The sequence below is a fragment of the Pseudopipra pipra genome, chromosome 11 (genome assembly GCF_036250125.1).
Source record: "Pseudopipra pipra isolate bDixPip1 chromosome 11, bDixPip1.hap1, whole genome shotgun sequence".
Lineage (NCBI taxonomy): Eukaryota > Metazoa > Chordata > Aves > Passeriformes > Pipridae > Pseudopipra > Pseudopipra pipra.
The window spans coordinates 8,944,223-8,965,232 of record NC_087559.1 but is presented as its reverse complement, the minus strand read 5'-3'; the positions used below and the strand labels follow the sequence as shown (position 1 = coordinate 8,965,232).

The following is a 21,010-nucleotide window of genomic DNA, read 5'->3' as shown; positions in this document are numbered from 1 at the left end:
TGGGGTGGGGAAGGTCTTCAGGGGACAGAAATACATGAATTGTCCCCTTCCAGGCACAGTTCAGACACTAATGATAAACATCCTGGGGGCACAAGGACGTGTGTGCTGTTGCCACAAAGTGGTCTTGGAGGGGATGCCAAGGCAGTGCTGCCCTTCCCTGCTCTGATGCCAAACTCTGCAGTGCATGAAGCTGCCAGGCTTGAGATTAAAGGGTGCCAGTGCTCCCAGCTAGAGTGGAGGGGCTGCCTGGGTCCTGGCCTGTCATGTGTGGGGCTCTGTACTGTCCTAAGGGGCAGGAGACTCTAAAGTTGCAGAGAGAGCAGGGGCTGGCCAGGGTCTGTCTGTGGGGCTCTCTGAGAACCTGACTTTGGTAAGGGTCTTGTGAGGATTGAAAGTTGGGGAAAACAAAACAAATCCAACAAGGTAATGAGCAGGAGGCCCTGCCTGGCTGCTGCACACTGTGCTCAGGTGTGGCTGCTGCAGGATGAGCGAGTCCTCAGTCCTACCCCATGGCAACCCCTGCCTGCCTCAGTTTCTTTCCTGTTGCATTTCACTCACCATCTGTCAGCAGCAGTGTCCTCAGCAGCCCTTCACCATCCCACCTCTTGCACTCGGCAGCCCCAGAGGGAATCCAGCACCTCATACAGCACCCAGGGAATGTGGCTGCTGCCATGGAGAGGTGCGATGTCAGTGAGCACTGCTTGGATCTTCCCCCTCTGCCCTCCAGCTTTGCAGCCGAGCAGAGGCTTAAAACCAGAAAACAAAACAAAGCTGTCAGAAAACCTGGTATTTGTGTTGTTTCCCTGAAGGCAGAGTGCCATAGCAGGCAGCTGGGCAGCAGCAGTCGCTTTAGAGATCTGGATAGATGCTGTTTCTCTTGGAGGGGTCTGGATTTTATTATGTACTTCTTATTGTGCAGGTTTGCTGGTCTAGAAATATTTACTACATGGTTTCTTGGCTAATTATTTCTAGTGTGGCACTGATTGAGCTGTTAATAAAGTGTGAAGGTGCCTCGCAGGCACTTTTTGAGTCTTAAAGAAATTATCTACATCTAAATTGCAAATAGTAAAATTTCCTTACCCACCAATATTAAGGTGATAGCATCTCCACTATTGTAAAATTAATCAAACTTCTCTTACTGACAGAAACGTTAATTTAAATTTTTCGTCACAATTACAGAGAGAGTTATTGCAGCCTCTGACTTGTAATTAATTTCTCTTTCTTTTCATCACTGTGTTACAGCCCTTTGTAATAGTGATAAATGGAGTATCTACCTGACCTTTTTTTTTATATATATAATATAAATTGCTTTTAGGTTTAAATAAAAATACTTCTGGTTAATCAGTGCTTTTCCATAAACAGGAGGATAGGAGAGAATGATTTGGGGTTGTTTCACATAAGCATCACTGCAGTTAAGATGATATGCAGCAAGGGACAAGAGGCAGGAGTAGCAGGGACCAAATACACTGTCCCTGTGTTGTGTGTTGTCCCAGTGCAACCACACACACAGGAAATGGGCAATTAGAAGAGATTTGCTGCTGCCAAGGAAGGCTTTAAAATAGGATTGACAGAGAATAGTGGTGCATCAAACCACTGGCAGGAGCAAGAACTGGGAGAGGCTGAGGCATAATTGTCACAAGAAGAAAATTAATGGGACAGTCAGTCAAATGTTTAAGGTATGTCAGCACAAGGAATAAAAGGGAGGAACTTCATATCTCATTTGTAATCAATGTTATAATTTAAATGCCATAGCAGAGGCTTGGTAGAAAATGGCTATGGCTTCAGTGCTGATAGAAGAGTGTGCAGCTTGTTCAGGGAGGACTTGTCTATGGGGGAGAGGCCAATGCTCAGACTGAGGTCATGGTATGTCTGCTGCAGGGATCCTGGATCCTGCTGTGGGTTGTTGGGAACAGGCAGTCTGTCAGAAACAGTCGGCTATGGATCACCAAAGAAATGGGGGTGAATGAGGCTTCTGCTGAGCACCTGGCAGATTAGATCCGATCCCTGGTTGTGCAAGGTAGGATTTGGAAAGAAAGACACAGCAGGACACGATACCATGCAGCTTCACAGCTGGCTGGGCAAGAACAGATTTGAAGAAATAGGGATATGGTGGCAGAATGGGAAAAGATGAAAAGCGATGCAGGTGATGGTTGTGAAAGGAAAGGTCATGATTCAAACCATGATTCAATGTGCTTTAGGATTGACATAAAAGGTCAATGGGACAGCAAGAAAGACCAGTAGTGCTGGGCCCCTGAGCTTGCCCAGAGCCGTGGGGAGAAAACATCTCCCCTTTGCTCTCTGAAGCAGCAGCAGACACTATAGATTCCCAAATTTCTGCAGCTTTTAGGCCACTGGCACAACCTGGATGTTCCCAGCTCTTGGAGCATTTTGAGAAGAGACTAGAGCAGTTTTCAGGGCCTATTAGCAGTTACCTTCAAGAATATGAGGAAGTCTGGGGAGGTTCTAGAAAAGATGCAGGTAGAATGTGCCTCTGAAAGAGAGGGAAATGAAGAACTGGGCAAGCCTGGACTGGTCTGTTTGAATTCACTGTGGGGCAAATGATCCAGTGGTCTGTCCATATGCACTTGGAGCATCTCAGGTGATAAAGAACAGCCAGCACTATTGTCAGGGACTCATCATGTCAGCTTCACCTAGTTTCCCTCTATGATAGCATGACAGGGCAGAAGGAGGGGTGTCAGACAGCTTGACTGGGGTGCAGCTTTTTGTGACATCTCGTGTCTGTCGCCAGAGCAGTTGAAGGAAATGGATTCTCTAAGACAGGTTGTGAGTGACTGGCAAATTTTATGTGCAGGGAGAAGTTATCAGTGTTTTGCTGTAAAACTGGAGAGGGCTTTAGGTGAGGTACCTTATGGTGCCTGTCAGAGGTCTGGAACTATTCACTTGTGACTCAGTGGAATTAAGAGTCTACAGCCAGGGCCTGGAGGTGACACCAACTTGAGAAAGGTGGCATCACCTTGGAGATCAGCATTAGAATTCAGTGGAACTGTGGAAAATTGGAGAAATTATTAGAAAGCAGTTCAGTAAAAAATAAAATTAAACATATATATATATGTCTATACATACACCACACCTGGCTTTAAGTTTTCAGTAGCAGAGGCAGAAGCTGAAAGTATTGGACTAAGAAGGGCAGGAAAGGATGTGAAGGCTTATCAGAGATCAGAAACTGAATGGGTGAACAACTGCATGTTCTTTTAGAAAAACCAAACCAGCCAAACCAGATAACCCAAGGTGTTGTATGGGCGAGGGGCAGGTGCCTGTTGCTTGCCCACACTGGCAGAGCAGAGGTTTGAGCAGAGTGTCTTGTTTGGGGGGTGCTGTGGGGAAGATGAGGAGCTGGAGGGATCTGAAGGACAGCTGTAGGAGCTTCACAGGGTGGGTGGGCATTTCCATGTGGAAAGGCTGGGGGAGATGGACTTTTTAATTTGACGTAGTGGGAATCAGAGTGGGATGAGGTGGAAGCTTGGAAACTCTTCAATTTATTGCAGCAAGAGAGAAAGTAAGTGAACTATTCCCAAATCCTGGTGTGCCTTGGAAAAGGGAGGTCGAATGTTCAAATGGTTTTGTTAGAGGCTTATCCAGGGATATGGTAAACTGTTTTAGTAAAATCACTTGGGTATCATATGTCACAAGTGGCTGTGTGTCCAGCAGTTGATAACATTAATCCCTAATTACAGGCTATCTTATCTGAATTACTTTATGACATTCAGTGATCTGTGTTACAGGAGAGAATAGAATAAATTATGAGAATACTGCCTCAGGCTGTACAATCTCATAGATCAGTAAATATCAAATTCTGTGTATATCTTTGATAAGCATCCACTTTTTTTGATGCTTGTTTCCTTCTGGGTTCAAGTTTCCCACCTGCAAAATTTGTGTGTCTGTGTTGCGGTCTTTGGGTTTCACCCAGACAAGTCTCCTGTTGGAGGCATTTGGACACCAACCAATTTGCCAGGCAAACTACATTTTTCACTCAAATGTAGTTAATGACCCAAACAAAATGAAATGCTTGTTACAGGTTGATTTAAACAATGTGGTCTAATGACAATGTTCTCTCCTTTCTGCCCACTCTCAATTACAATTCCACTTTATTTCAACTAGGCAAAAAGGAAACGAGCTTTTTAAACAAGGCTCAGAAACGTGTCTGTTGGCTGGAGGGAAGAGGAGGGGGACCCATTTAGCTGGAGATTTTTACTTTGAAATTTCCTGACAAAAATTAATTAGAAGAATCATGTAATTACAATAAATGTATCTCATTGGTCCCCAGTGGCTTGTTTCTAAACACTGAAGGATTATTTAGGCATTCGTGACAGCAACAAAAAGTAACAAATAAATGTAATGGGTTCTTTTTATATACAATAAAAATGACATAGAGTAGCTGCATGTTTTACTAATTTTGCTACAGGATCTTAAAGAGGTGGATATGGTTGTGCAATTTTAATTTTTTGCTGTGGATGCAGAGGCTAGGACTGTACTTGCAAGGGCTGACATGTTGACTGGTGTTCCTGCTTGTGTTCCACCAGATACCTGGGAAGAGAAATACCCCAGTACCCAGAAATGTGGCTATCTCCACTTTGCTGTGTTGCCCAAATTGCATGTTCCTCCCATGAAATGGGAGATGTAAATATTCCTGAAAGCCAGAGAAAGGCTGGTAAATAACTTGAGGGGGTGTATGGAGCAGCCACTGCCAGCTGAGGACAAAGCTCCATTGCCTGTGGTGGGACCACCCATCAAGAAGAGGTGGGTGCTTCTTTCACTGCCTGGTGTTCTGCACTGATACAACTTTAAAGTGGCTTTCTGAGCATGCATTTGGGGTGCCTTAGGTTCTGCCATGGCACAGGTTTCTGCTCCCTCAAATCCAGTTAATGCCAAGACCTCTACCGGATGCTCCAGGGGAGGAATTGCAGATTGGAGGAAATGCTGTAAAAGCTGCTGTATATCCTTCCCCTTCCCACCAGTAGTGCAGCCAGGGCAGCATTTTGGGTGATGTAAGGCAGTGGTGTGTGTACAGCTGCCCCCCTGTGTTCCCTGGCCAGGCCCAGCTGGACTTGCCTCCACTGTGTCGAGAGCAGGGCTGGAAAACCACATTGGTGTGAAGGCAGAGAGGTTTCACTGCAACTGAAGCTGGTGGCTTGATTTTCATCATGCCTGTGATGAACTCTGTTGCTGTGTCAAAAGGGTAAACCCTTCCTTGGGCACTTCTACCCCAAAGTTCAGTGAGGCAGGAGTAGTGCACATGTGGAGTTGGAGAAGGATTGGGATTGATCCACTTCCTCTGCTTCTCTCTGCTTGTTATAGGGCTTGCACCTGCACAAACCTGAGAATTGTGATGTGATTTCATCTTCTAAATGCCTCAAGTTCAGGTCTTTTCTTATTTCTGTTTCATTGTGCCTCCAGGGTAAGTGAAGCTTGAAGGGAGAATCTCATTAATAATCATACAAATTGGTTAAACCAGTTATAAACATTTACATAAGGTGGACATGTGCCATCTTAATATGCTTACCAGTCCCCCTTCCCCTTCTAAATTATGTTGCTTACAGGGCAGAGGTCTCTCTAGCATGGAGTGAAGCTGGCTTATGTGTTTGATATGGCATGCTACTTTTTTTTACTTATTATTATTTTGCATAACTGTCCTGTTATACTGAACATACCATAGTCAGATAAGTATGTAACTTAATTTTGGCTTGGATTCATCAAGTTGAGCTAGGTGGAAAGACTCATGATCTGAACATGCCTCTTCTTTTTTTGTTTTCTATAGAAAAGGAACCTATATAGCAAAGCTGGCCTGGCTTTGGGATGTTGGTAAGGTGAGCTGAATCCCACTCTGTGTTTGGATCTTAAAGGTTGTACATAAGAGCCATTGGTGGAGACATATGAACACAGTAAATCTTTTTACCTCATGTACCAACCATAAAGAGAAGTGATCTTCAAATGACATCATCAACACAAAGGGCACTAGGAGAAGTTCCAATTTATGACACAATAAATCAGCAAGTAGTCTAGTAATGGACATTGAGCCTAGACCGTTTTGCAAAGTGAGTTCCCATATAAAATGGTATTGTGCATTGAAATGTGGGCTCCAAACCTGCTTAGCTAGTACCACTTAAGCTGCTTTAGTGAGACCATTTTGGATTTCCACAGTCGACCAATCTTCCCAAATTGCTCAGTGTCTAATGTAATCCCAGATGTATTTACCATACTTCATTGTATTTATAGAGGTGACTAGGCCATGAAGACATGGCTTATTTCCAGGGACAAGAAGTCCAGGTGCATTTCCTTCCCCTGAAAGCAATGCTGTGGCGCTCTCAGAGTTTGCAGTTGCACACATTTGTCTTTGCTCAGTGACGATGGTTGATCATTAGCAAAATGTATTTCGGTATTTATGGTTACAGGCATATTGACCTTAATGCTCCATGCAGCAGTGATGGGATCACAGCCAGCCACCATGGGGGGAGGTGCACAGCTTTTCTGAGCAAAGAAAATGCCTCCAAGGCATGGCAGCTGTGAAGGGCAGTATGTAAAAGGAGTAAGTCCTTGGTTCAAGTATGATAAACTGGCTACTACAGCCTTGTTCCTTTTCCTTTCACTGGTTCTTGTCCTCATTTAGCACACAGGCACTGTTAAACCACATGCTTCTCTGGAGCTTTTCTGTAGAGCTGCCCTGCAGTAAAGGGATTACACTAATCAGTACCAGTGTGAGGATGTGGCCCACAGACATGTTTACTGGTGATGCTGCCAGAACTTGTGCTTCAGAGATGTTCTTCTCCAGCACAGTAGTGTCCAACTGTATGTAGTTTTGTCACTTCACTGCCAGTGTATGTACATTTGCAATGCATGTTGCTTTATTCTCAGAAGTGCCTAAAGTTAGGTTAGGCTTGCAAGACAAATGTATGATGTCCTGAAGCATAATTTATGTTTTGCTATAGGTTTAGTGTGATTTCTGGCAGCAGAAGGGTCTGATCAAAGCCAGGCAAAAGGCATGTTTTTCTGTTGAGCAACATGACAGTCTTGTGACATAATGAATTACACACAGCTGTTTTTTCTCTGGCTTAGGAATTTTGTTTCATTATTACCGTAGCTGTGCAATTTCTTAATATTCCTGAATCTGGACTCTGCTTACAGGCATATCAGATTGTTTATATGCTAGAGTGAAATATGATATGGAGAAGAACATAGAATGTGCTTTATTTGTGGGTAACTGCTTATGTAATGGTGTACAAAGACTCAGGAGCTGGTACTTAGCTGCAATGTCTCCTCTGCTTCCTCATTCATCACCAAGCTAATGTGTAGGGATCGTTTGTAAGCCTTCTCTCCTACACTGCTTCTCTTCTCCATCTCACCTTCCTAAGCTAACAGCCTTTTAGACAGTTGACAGTGGTAATTAAATAAAATAGACTTCAAGGGGATGGCTGACATGCCTTGTGTTCAGCTGTGTAGTGTTAACAAGGCTGGGCCTTTGGGCTTGGAACTATGAACTCTTAGAGAATTTGTGGGACATACTGCACCCCCATTGACTTCAGAAGAAATTGAGAAGGCATTTAGTATAGGAAAAGGCTGGGGGGACTGCTTCTCCTGGCCTGCACTGGGACGAAATGGAGGCTCTTGGGAGGGAAATCTCAGAGGACAGGAGCACCTGTACTTACTCCCCAAATGGGACACAGGAGTTAGGGGAATACAGGGGGCAGATTTAAGATCTTACTCTATGCCTCAAGTTAAGGCCTCAGATGTCAGTTTTTTACATGTGAGGCTGGGTTACTCATAAGTAGAATATTAGGCTTATGGAAAAAAGTCTGAGCTGAAAGTGTCACTTACCTATGATGAAATCGGTGTGTATGATTATGTATAGGTATGTATGATTATGTATATGTATGTGTTATGAAAATGTAAGTTGGTCTGTTTTGTTAGTGTGTTAGTACTGATCACTTCTGACTCTCCACCTTCTTAATGAAGAGTGTGAGGAGCAATGACTTAACTCTTTGGGTGCTTCCACTGGTCAGTCACCTTCCCTAATTGTATGTCTAATTGTATGAAATGCCAATTCCTAATTGCCAATTTTCTAAGTGTTCTTTTATTGATGCAATTGCATCTTGCTTTACCTTAAGATTTTACTACATCTTCACCAAGAGTGATGAGAAACTCCCTTTTGTTAGTGCTTCTGTCCACCTCCTATAAGTGATGTATATCTTAATATATTAAAATACAATGCAGTTTATTGCCAAATCCAATGTGCCTACAGATTTCCATTTAGGTAATCGGGTATGCCCAGCTTGGCTGCTTATAGGTGGAGCACTTGACTGTTCCTTCTGCTATGAGCTCAGTCTGGGTTAGATTTCTCTGGAGAGCAGCTTTATGATTTAATAGCTGGTCTGCAGTTCTGTGAATTGCATCCAGGGAATTGTTCAAGATGGATGATAACACAAATGGGTTACTTGGGCTAACTCAAGCCATTCCCTTGAGCATACTAGGTCAATTTTCTAATGGATCAAAGTGGGTGTGTTTTGGAAAACTGCTGGCACACACGTACGTACACTCCTGTGCTGTATCATGTAGATTAAGACAATTCCAAATTCTGTTCTATTTAAGTCTATTCATATTTCATACCTATTTGAGACTTTTGAAACTGAATGAAGCATTGGAGATTGTGCTGAACAGAGTGACGTGGGACTGGTGAGTGTGTGGTCTAAATGTTCCCTTCCTATCTCTTCGATGTTGTGAAATTTAAATGATGGGGATACTGGTGAAGCAGTTCTTAGGTTGAATTTGAAACCTTTGCTGCCCTCCAGCCTGGTTCATACCAAGCAATGAAAATGCATGCAGTCAGGCATCTGGATATTTACCCTAATCCCTTCTTCTTTGGGATCCTTTTCCTCCACTTGATGAATCAAAGTTGGGGAAGAGCCATAGAATGAATCCATAGTTTGCTATTAAATGAGGCTAAAGCAAAACTTCTCCTTATTGAATACTTTGGCAATTTTTTCACGCCTACTAAGTGCATCTTGCTTGTGTAAGTTCAGACATGTCTCTGAAACCTGTAGACACTGACACATAGAGATGGAGCAGAGTCAAAACCTACGGAGGGACGTTGGTTTTACATGTTCATCCATTTAAGTGCACAAGAATCTGGTGGGTGTTGTGTGCCTAAATCTCTGTAGGTGAAAGGAAAGGGAGGCATTACCTGGAAAGGCATTAGCTGCAGCTTGCTCTTTGCGTGTTAGGGCAGCGGTTCTGAAGTCAGTTCATCTGACAGTCCTCACCATCTGCTCTTCAGTAACCAGACATGTTATGCCTGATATTCTGCTGGTACTCAGTAGAACAGCAGACCTGGCACATTGATCTGTTGTCATTGATATTGTACAATTGTGCAAGGGGGGTGTGGTCTCCTTGAAAGATACCAAGAGAGATTTTATCAGGATGCAGACTGTTGATGTAATGAAACTTTCCCATGGTAGACACTCAGCGATTGCCTTTCCTGTGCAGTCAGTAGACATGACTGGATTTTATTGCATGGGAATGAAGTTGCTTTCCTTTTTTTTATCGTGTAATAGAAAAGCTGGAAGGGATAGACTCCACTTGGAACTTTATTTTGGATTAATTACAATGTAGGAGAAGGAGATGTAAAAAGTTGTTATTATGGCACCTCAGTTAAACCTAAACTCATAATTTTAATTATTTCTTTTTCGGCTTTTGGTACTGCATTTTCTCAAAAAAATTTTTTTTTTGCGAGGTTTTTTTTAATATGAAAAACTTGTCAAATTAATGTGAGGGTTTTTGTTTGCAGCACTGGGATTTTTTTGACACAGGGGCTTACTAATGAGTGTGATATAAAGTTAAAGTTGTTTATGTTTGTGGACAAAACCTGCAGTTTTATGTGTAAAATTGTTTGTGAGAATGAGTGTGGGTCTTTAGCCAAGTATGCTGCTCCTCTGTCCAGGTTTGGATTGTCGTGCAGACCCTTCACTTACCACTTGACATCAAAGACAGGATAAGCCATAAAAAGATACCCAATCTCTGGCTATTTTGGTGTAAAGGGATGACACCTCTCAAAGTCTGTTCCTCCTTGAGAAGCCGAATACCAAAGGAGGTTGATAAAGTTGCTGGTGAACGCTTCCTAGTCTTTTGGTGTAATCATTAAGATGGGGGCAATAGAAAGGGGCACTTACGTTTCAAGTGAAGTCTGGGGATGGAAGAGTGTCCCGGGTTGATTTCTGTGTGACTTCAGGAGTGTTGAGTGGAGCTGGCTTACGTGTTTGATATGCCATGCTACTTTTTTTTACTTATTATTATTTTGCATAACTAGTTTAGTTGACAGCCTACTGGTTTTGCTCCTTTGATCTCTGCTCATTTTGACTGTATTTTCAATAACTACTTAGTATAAAAATAAAATGTGCAGGCCACATCAAATAAACTAATTAAAGATTAGAATGAAAAAGTGTCAAAATCCGAGACCTCGCTGAGGCAGATTAGTCACTGCATACGAGACACGATCTAATAACTAATGGGTTGCTGTAGTAACGGGGGAATCGATACCCCTCGGCTGGTTGGGGAGCTGACAGTAATTTCTGCTGGGTCATAGATTCTGGAAAATGAAGTGCCTCCTACTACAGCACAAGTAATCTCTGTGGGCTTTTTGACAACAGAGCATCTTACAAAGTTTATATCAAAGAAAATATTAATCTCTCAAGTTTTCCTGTTTACCTCTGCAGGGGTTATCTGATATTGTAACAGCCACAGACAATTAAGTTTAGTCTCCTATGTGGGCTCTTGATGGGTTAGCTCTGGAAAGAAGTCTTTGGTTTTGGTTCCTAACTGATGGGTTTGTAGGATGTGCCAGTACCAGGATGTCCAGTCTGCTGTGCCAAATCACCTCCTCTTACTTGAGGAACTCCTACTGAAGTCAAGAGGAGTTCAGCTTGAGTAGAGAGGAGGAGATACACTTGGGTACTTAAAAGAAAAAGGTTATTTGTAACTGAGCTGTAAATCCAGGCTTGCTGTACGCTGTGCGTGTTTGTGCCTCAGTATCCAGAATTTCCAAGAGAATCATTATCCTTCCTTGATTTCTCTGAACTGATTGCAAACTGTCTGGGATGGGATCACACTTACTTGTCTGAGCAGCACCTAGAGCAGTGTCAACTGTGTACCCTGACTGCTGATGGGTGGCAGAATGGGACTTGACTGTATACTGGAACAGGCACCACAGCTCTTCATCCAGGACTAGGAACTACAACTACCCAGTGCAGAAATTTGAGAAGGAAAGCAGCAAATGGAGGGGACTGCAGCACATATTTCCCAGCTGCAAGGCAGGGAGAGGAGAGCCCTGTGAAGCATAAGGAGTTAATGTTAGCAAAAGAGCTATGGGGAGGATAATAAGGACTTCTTCCAAACATTTCAGAGGTATGGTAGTGCTGGAGAGAAAGTAGGCCACTCCCTAATGAGGGGAGTGGTGGTGTTAATTGCATCTGGAAATTGCCTGAGATACTGAGCTCCTGAAATTCATCTTCAGAAAACCATCAGGAAAATAAGTTCAGGCAATTAGGAAATGGGGGGAGAAACCGTGTAAAAATAGCCTGGATAATTAAGAGCAGATAAGGGACCATCTAAGAACTGGCAAACAGTGCAAAGAGAGACTCGTGCTTTTGCTGAGCTCTGCTATGCCGATCTCCCAGGCCACTTGCTGGTACAGAGGATGCAAAAGGGCAGGTCCTCAGCCCACAGCTGCCTCTGCTGATGGCTCAGCTGTGCGAGGGCTGCTGGGTGGCAAGAGCATGTCTCATTCCTTGCACCACGCTCAGGGCAGTGTGGCTGACACCCCTGTGCTGCAAAATCCCTGGGAAATTGGGTAGGGCTGTTGGTGCAAGAGGGGGATTGACATCGAGCAATTACAGCCAGAGACCTGTGAGAGTGGCAACCAGCCACAGGGTCAGTGGGGAGCAAATGCAGCTCTGAATCTTTTAGATGGGCTGTGTTGTGGAGAGGCACAGCTGTTTTCTACTCACGGCAGCGTCGTGCTGTGGTATTGGCTGTGACAGTGCATGTGTCCTGCTTGGCACAGGGAAGGAATGGGGAGCTACTCCCTCTGCAGCTTCTCCCCCATTTTATGGGACGGGTGTGTGGCAGGGAAAAGCCCAGTGCTAACTCTGGTGTTCAGCAACAGCTCTGCAGCTGCTGCTGGCATTTGTGGTGGTTAGTACATAATGTTGGTGAATAATAATACCTGACCTAGTAGAACAAGAACTCTTTTATCAAACACATTTAAAGAAAAATGACAGTCTGTGTAGCATGTAATGGAATGGATGATAAATCACAAAATGGGGAAAAACAATTGTTACTCCTGCTGGTATGAGTTCCTGTTCAGAAGGTCCATAAGTTATGTTTTTTGATGACATAAATTTAATGAAATTCTCTGGAAATGCTGACCAGAAGTCAATATACAACTCAGTCCCAAGAAGTTTCCTAATATCTTTGTTTGTTTTAGGTAATAGATCTGTTCATGTGTGTCCCTCCTATTAAGTGCTGTGATAGGATGCTATAATGAAATTACAATATGGAATGGTAGCTCGACTAAAACAGCATTATCAGAAATGTCACCCCTTAACAAATTAGCAGTTGTGATATTTGCCCTCTGGTTACAAAACCTAGTTCCTTTTGTCTTTTGCTATAACTTATAATAACAAAGCCTGTGATATAAATGTCTGCAGGGTATGTTTCCAGTAGTGAAGTGTGAAACATGTTTCAGTGGGGATATGGGGGAAAAAACACACTTTTTTTAAAATTCAAGCCAAAGGATTTTTTGCCTTGGGCATTTCAGCTGCAGCTGATGTCAATATAGGGGAGATGGAACTGTTTTTCTAATATGTTTTCTTTTTTTTTTTTGTTTTTAAAAAAAGGTTACCCATATATCTGGTTATGTAATCCACAATCTTTGAAGTGGACAAACAAAACAAAAAAATCCCTCCCAGAAAAGTAGTAACTAATTTCTCTGGAGATTGGTTTATGATGTAGAGATTGCAGATTTCAAATGAGTGAGGTGCAGTTTGTATTTACAATTTTAGAGCCTGGGGATCAAGCAGGAAAATGGAATGAGGTTTAGAGTTTTTTTGTTTTTTGTTTTTAAGCTGAGAATAGATATTCACAGGTGTTACTCCAAAGCCAGTGCAAAGACCTCCATTGGGTCCTATGTTTTTCATTTAACAGGGCATAGGAAGAATTGCAATTTTAAAAATAAATTTAGAAAAAAACCAGCCCTCAAAGCCATGACTAATCCCAGCCCTGCATGTGTTGGAGCAGGTCTAGGGGGACCTCCTGTCTCTGGCTCATCTGGGGAGGCAGATTGCTGAAAAGCTGTCCCAAAACTGCTGCCAGCAGGACATGCAGTGTCTCGCTGGAAGGCCCACCTGGCTCTCCTGTCCTTGCTGGGCTGCTTTGTGCAGGTGGGAGAAGATCTTGATGGAAACCTCTCCTCCTTGTCCTTTGCCAGTGACAGTGGTCCCCAGAAGCGGTCAGTAAAGGGTCACAAGCCAGCCTGGGTGTGCAGGACTTTGGGAAGGGGCCTAGGGAGGCTGCAATCCATGCAGTACATGAGAGGGGATGAAACCTGGATATCCAGGAGCAGATGGGAAAAAGAGACGATGGGTTTGGTTGGCACGATGAGCCACGATCAACACCTGCACGAGTTAGCATGTGCAGTTGTGCAAACCCACTGTGTGACAAGGGTCTGGAGCTGGTTTTCTGTGCCAGGGGCTTCTGTTTTAACAAACAAGCACATTCATGGTTAATAATCTTTGCAATCACCCTTTCTGGGAATCAAAGAATGAGCTAAGTTGTGCTGCTCAGGACTGGTACCTGTCTTCATTTCAGCAAAGGAGTCAGAGCTAGTCTTCAGTTGGATATAACTAAGTGTTGGTTATTATTTTTAAGATGCCACAGAGAAAACTTACAGAAGCTTAATCCATAATGGTGACACATCAGTTATCCAAGCAACTGGGAAATGCTTAAATACTGAAGCCTGTGGCTTAATTATTTACCTGTGGCTTAATTGGGTGTAATTTTACTGAAGAGTCTGTTTATTTTCCTATGGAGAGGCTCTAAGATGCCTCTGAATGAAAATGTTACTGGTCTCTACCTGTGTGCCACTTGACTTCAGTAGCACAGAGCTCATTTAAACCTGCAGAAACCTGTAAAAACCCACGTTTTCTCTGGTGCAATCAGCCTGTGGTTTCCTACCAGCTGGGAACGTGTACTGGGAGGTGAGAAAACACCTCCCATATTTCTGCACACATTGCTCTGCTTTAACCCGGCTTAGCAGTGCTCAGCAGAGCAAGGCAACACAGGAGATATTGCTAATGCTGTGCTGGGGGAAGAGAGTCTCCCCATAGGGGAAAGAAAATACTGGAACCCCTGAGAGCTGTCTCTGGGGTGATCCCACAGTGACATCTTTCATCTACGCACAAAAGTCTTGGGAGCAAGGGTCTAGATGGGCTTAGGGAGGCTTGTGCTCTTCTCTTGTTTGTTGGGACTTCAGATGGTTTTCATCCTCTGCAAATTCTATGCTGGTAATTGTTTCTGTCCCAGAGATGGGAAGGATCATTTTTGCAGGATCAGATATTTAAAGTTATGCTCGTATCACAGCGTGTCTGAGGGTATTTGCTGTTTATATTCCAGGCACAAATCCCTAGTGAATAAAGGCAGATCGGGGGCTGTACCCTGGCCAGTCATCCTTATTTAGATGACCCTTTTGACTTCAGGGTGTTATTCCTGCATACCTAAGATTAGTTTTCCTGTGTGAGAGGTTAGAGGATTGAATACCAAGGCTTTCCATTTGCATGCCCTGGTTAGAGGCTAAACTGGTGCTTGTATCCAAGTGTGAGGAAAATCTTTTCCTGCTGTTCTGCCACTATAAAGTGCAATGAAAAGATTTTTATCTTGAATATCCGTTTAATTCAAACCAAATGTGCTTGGATACATTCTGACTACGTTTTCACTTCAGAAAGCTGATTTTTCTTCTCCCTGTTCCCCCTCCTCCCCAGCACAGTGGCTCATACCAGGAACCTCCTTTTGAATGTCTGTAGGCAATTTCCCATTAGTACTTGGACCTCCAAGCTTCGTTGGAGTTCTACAACAACAGAAGCCTTATATCATTGGTTTTTCACCCCAAAATGCTTAGTTTCTATTAACAACCTTACAAAAGGGCAGTGTATTACTACATGGTGATCCCAATGATAAATGAAGCACATTATATGTGAAGTAAAGGCTCTATTTATTCTTGCTCTTTTTTTTAAAGTCCCAGCAGGTTTAATGTGAGTAGCTCTCGATGACCTTCATAACAAATCAAGACTAAACCTCAGTGCATTTTCGTGAAGGTGGGCAGCATTACAGACATTTTTTAATTGAAATAACTATAACAGTAACAAACTCTATTAGTAGTATTTGATAATGCAAAAAAAGTTAATGCTCACTGAAAGCCAGGTGCCAGCACTATTTGATTGTTTACCAACACAGTCATAAAGAAACAGAGTTATTATAGGATCTGAAATCACTCAGTAATTCAGCTGCTGACGTTGATGGATGGAACTTGGCTGTTCCTCTTTGCTAAAGCTGCTGACTGGATAAATGTTTTATTCATGAAGCCTAGGGCAGGAAGGGATGCCAAAGGTTTAAGAATATTTTAAGAAACTCTTTGAGATGTCAAGCAAGTTAGCAGGTGTTGTTAAGCAAAGGAGCTGAAGTACTACATTTAAACACAACTGAGCTCTCAACATATACAACAACAATACATCAAAAGCCAGGATGTGGTTCTTGTCTCGAGCCATATATGGAATGACGAGTTGGGAACACAAGGCCTTTTATTTCCTGTACCTTTGTACCTTCAGCCATCTTGCAGCCTTGTCTCTTTGAGCATTGTTATACCCAAAGGGAATTTTCACACTTACACTGTAAACTTAGGCTTAGAAACAAATAAATATTTAGATACTGAACCCTTCAGGGTCACATATTTATATCAAAGCCAAAATAAATTATATGATGAAAATGTTTGTGGAATCACAGCCAGGAACTAACAACTTGGATCAGAAGAAGTGGATTTTGACTGACCGCTCAGTGGGAGAAGTTGTTCAAAATGGTAATTATTGAAAGAAGCTGTTATCAACACACAGAATAATGAGGAATTTCCCTCTATCCTCTTCACCCTGCACCTGCCTTTTTTTTGTCTGAGGGTGATGTCTGCCAACAGCAAGCCTGGAGCTCCTCACCTATTTGATGCAGCTTTGCAGCAATGAAGGACCAGCTTGTAATTTAAGTTATTATTTAAAAAAAATTCTTGATTTTGTTCTATGAGAATTCAGATCTGGATCCTTTGTTGATTTTTTATTTTTATTTTTTTATTTTAATGAAAAGATGTGTTTTGCATAAAGAATTTTAATGAAGAGATCCTTAGCCCCACAAGCTCCTACATGGACAATTGTATTTAATAATCAATATTAATAACTTCTTTTAAGTTTCTGCAGTCTCATAAGAGCAGAAGAAATGAGCTCTTGATGCAACTGAACTGTCAGTCTGAACACTGTGACATTAGAAAATAGCTCCTTTTCCAAGTCTAGCTGCATGAAATGTCCCTTCTTGCCAAGGGAGCAGCAAAGTAGAGTTTAAATGTGCCTTATTATGACATCTCAAGAGTATAAAAATTGGGAGGGGTATTAAAAATGAATAATTAAAACTGGAGACTGATAGAAAATGGCAAATAAAAAGCAGGTAAGTATGGCTCTCCCACTGCCCTTTTCATTTGCAGAGATTCAGTGCTAAAGACCAAAAGCATATTTCTCACAGGCCCCAGTTAAAATTCAAATCCAATAGACTGACAGTGAAAAATACTGTCAAAAAGACCCCTGTCAAGTTGGATCAAAATAAGTCACTATATTACTTCTCTTTATCTGTCAAAGGCATTGATTATTTTCAATAGAGGAGCCCTTGGACAGTTGTTGAAACTGAAGAATCCCATGTTGAAACATTTTGGTTGTCACATGTCACTATTTCTTAAACAGATAACTCAAATATGCTATTTTTGACTCTCTCTGTAGGAGCATTTGTGTTTATGTAGTATTTTATGAAAGATAAATAATGCAGAAGGAAAGGAACATCCATTAGCACTGCGTTTTCTCGGCTATTTGTATCAGTGGTTTTTTTGTTGCATTTAAAAAATGTTCTTTGCATAAAATCATGTGTTCCTTTGGTAGCTGTGATACATTGCAGAGATTTGCTAAGATACCCTGAAGTAATTCAGATAATCAGTGAACCATATTGGTGCTATTCTTGATTGCAGCTGTCATTTTACTGTTGACTACACCAAACTTCTGTTTTCCACCAGCCACACATCCATAGCAGTGATACAGACATTAATGCTCTGCCAAATGCCCGTTCATATTGCAGATGGACAAACTGAGAAGGGCAAAATAAGGACTACATCCTGGACTTGCTGCCAGTTTTTGGAGTGAAACTGGGGCCAAGCCTCTTCCCAAACTCTTTCTGTGACCATCAGTTTTCAGATGGTGGATTTGGACAACCCTGGTGTCTAGATGTTGGCTTTGCCATCCTGCAGGGCATCTTTGGCAGAGAGGAAAGTCTGTTTTTCAGCTCAACCGTGTAGTGGTTGGAAGTAGGGGCTGAAACCTTAGAAAACAAATAATGTTTGCAATATGCTCCCTTGGGAGGAGGCTAGTGAGTGGCAGAGCCATTGTGACTTGCTAACCCTATTAAGAAGGTGAGAACTGGCTCAAGCAGCAGCAGCAGTCAGAGACAGGTTAATACCCTTGTAGACAGTCTTTATTATTCATTAGCACATATTGTGCTTCCTCATAAATAAAATTCAGGCTACACTTGTATCACATTAAGATAACACTAAATCTTTCTGTAATTTGACGGAAATACTGCTTCCAGCTGTTGTTGCAGGAGTGAACTAAACAAAATCCGAAGAGGTGCTAAAGGAATAACTGTAAAATTCCCAACTGCATTTGGCACACATCTTCTTTGGTGCTGTTTATCACAGAATTGGTTGTGAGCAAACCTCTGTGTTTGTGAACATGATGACTCTGTGCTCCTGGCACTCACACCTTGGGAGAATTACTCTGCCAAAATGAAACAAGCATCTAAATCCCTCAGGTACTCAAGCACTTTGCTGCTTTGGGGGGAATTGGGTACCTCAGTGACTGATGAATTGGACAATCAAGATCCTGGAGCAGGTTGTCATGAGGGACCCAATAGTCCCTCTACTATTTTCACTACTGGTGAAAATAAGGTGCACAGAGCCTGAGAGCCTATACTTGAAAGACATCTGGGTGCCTAATTCTGTCTCAAAGTAACAGAAGTGGGGCCCTAAACTGCTGTGATGACCTGGACAATGCAGCATGGCTCTATCTACACTGAACTGACCTGAATCAAGTCCGGCATTTAAACAGCTTCTCTGTTGCAAGCTTTTCCTGAGGCTGTAAACTCTTGTCATTTTGGTTTGCGTTTGTACAGCACTTAGTGGAGTAGGGTCCTTACCCATGTGGCTGCTCAGGAACTGTCAAGATGAATTAATATTAATGGTAACAATAATAAAAATAAACATGTGTAAATAGGGATAGCGACAGGCTCGGAGTTCTGACAGACCTGGAAAGCTTTGATCTTGCATTGGTAGAGATCAGGATGTGCCGCCTCCCCAGATGACAGGCTTGGATGGAGGAAAGAAGAAAGAGCTATAAACACCTCCCGTAAACTGTGCCTCCATCGTCCCCCTCAGGCTCCCTCCCCATTAGCTCTCATGATTTACTAAGAGAGTGTGTCTATGCACCAGCAAAAAAACAACTGAGAAATTAACACCAGCAAACTTAACAATCTCATACCTGACCCCAGAAGTGTGCAGTGTTGGTCATCCAAGTGGTAATGGCTTGGTGTAAAAGCAGAAGAGAAATGTGCCATTAAAAGGGGAGCGAGCTGCTGAGTGGTGACAGCATTAAAAGATACAAACCAACACGGGGTTCTGACAGCATGTTATATTCAGGAGACAGAGAGGCAGAGAGAGGAAAAAGAAAAACAAATGGGGTTGCTCTGTACGTAGGGCCAAAAGGGAATTGCAGCATAATCCAGAAATTACAGTGTGTGGATGGGCTCCCTGTTGGGAAGAAAAGCACCAGCCTTTGGGGTCTGGGCCTGGCCAAAAGCCTCCTGGATAAAGGGAAAGTGCTGCAGGAGATTTGGGGGAGCATCTGTCCAGCACCAGGCCAGCAGGTGCATTGTTGGTGGGAATGAACTGAGGACAGGGAAGGAGCATGATTTAGGGGGAAGTGGAAGACTGTGATTTTAATCTAAGTGCAGATTTGGTTCCTTAGAAAATCAGATTTATGCTTCTTTCAAACAGTTTTGCTAATAAGCCAGTGACTCAGAGCCCGCAGCAGATTCTTAAGCTGAGGTAGAAACTATTGCTTTTGTCCTAAAAAGAAAGTAGCTATTTTTCTTTTCTAGAAAACCGATCTCTGGAAAATGCGATGATTTTTCCTTCCCAGCAGAAACACAGCCTTTTCACATAATACCCAGTAATGCTTCTGGACTCTTACCTAATATGCAGAAATTCTCATTAGAAATAAGTAACTAGTGACAGCTTAGTATGTCATATGCTGGGGAAAATATTCTTTTTAAATCAACTCCTATAATTAATAATATCCCAGAAGCCATTGCCAGCAACCACAGCACTAAACAGTGATTTGTGGTGAGCTCTTCAGCTATCTATATGGCAAAATGCCTCCTGTCCATGGCTGTTGCCAAGAACTTGGGAATATTTCTCTAGTAGGAGCAAGCATAGCTTTCCATCTATCTCCATGTCTCTGGTCAATGACTTGATACCCAAGTGGAAAGCAGTGACGAGTGGCATTCCTTGGGGGTTAATATTGAGACCACTAATGTTTAATATTCTTGTTGGCTGCATGGATCAAGGGATTGAGGGCACCCTCAGCAAGTTTGCCAATGACAGCAAACTGTGTGATGTGGTCAACACAGTAGAGGGAAAGGATGCCATCCAGAGAGACTTGGACAGGCGTGAGAGGCAGTCCTGTGCAAACCTCATGAAGTTCAACAAGGCCAAGCGCACAGTCCTCCACTTGGGTTGGGGCAATTCCAGGCACAAGCCTAGGCTGGGGGGAGAATGGATTGACAGCAGCCATGAGGAGAAGGACTTAGGGGTGTTGGTTGATGAGATGCTCAACATGACCTGGCAACGTGCACTTGTAGCCTGGAAAGCCAACCATGTCCTGGGATGCAACCGCAGCAGCGTGGCCTGCAGGTTGAGGGAGGTGATTCTCCCACTCCACTCTTGTAAGACCCCACCTGCAGTGCTGCATCCACTTCTGGGGTCCTCAGCACAAGAAAGATACGGACTTGTTGGAGCGAGTCCAGAGGAGGCCACAAAGATGATCAGAGGGCTGGAACACCTCTCCTATGAAGACAGGTGGAGAAAGCTGGGGTTGTTCAGTGTGGAGAACAGAAGGTTTTGGGAAGATCTTACAGTCCCGAAAGGGACTTCAAGAGAGCTGGAGTGGGACTTTTTACAAAGATATGTAGTGGTAGCACAAGAGGGAATGGATTTAAACTGAGAGTAGGTTTGAATTAGATATTAGGAAGAAATTCTTTTGTGTGAGGGTGGTGAGGCACTGGCACAGATTTCCCAGGGAAGCTGTGAATCCCCCATCCCTGGAAGTGTTTAAGACTTGGTTGGACAAGTGGAAGGTGTTTCTGCCCATGGCAGGGAGTTTGGAACTAGATGATTTTTAAGGTCCCTTCCAACCGAAATCCTTCTATGTCTATAAATAAATTCTTGGAAAGGGACATCTATCTAGATGTGAAACTGCTGAAGATTCCCTTCACCTCTTTCCTTCCCACTGTAGATGTTCAGAAACTTGATTCCCTCTAAAGTAATTCAATGCACTTTTTTTTGGTGAGAGAAGCATTCACTCTAAAGGAAGTTTCTGAA

The 21,010-nt window shown here is 42.9% G+C and overlaps 1 long non-coding RNA gene across 1 annotated transcript in view; it reads left to right on the top strand.

Moving 5' to 3' along the window:
• The first annotated feature begins 1,898 nt into the window (after positions 1-1,898).
• LOC135420037 (uncharacterized) overlaps positions 1,899-21,010 on the top strand; it is a 47,122-nt gene continuing 28,010 nt past the window's right edge. Inside the window, exons 1-2 of the long non-coding RNA XR_010433303.1 lie at positions 1,899-2,017; positions 5,777-5,825. This is a non-coding gene — a long non-coding RNA (uncharacterized LOC135420037). The remainder of the gene's footprint in view (positions 2,018-5,776; positions 5,826-21,010) is intronic.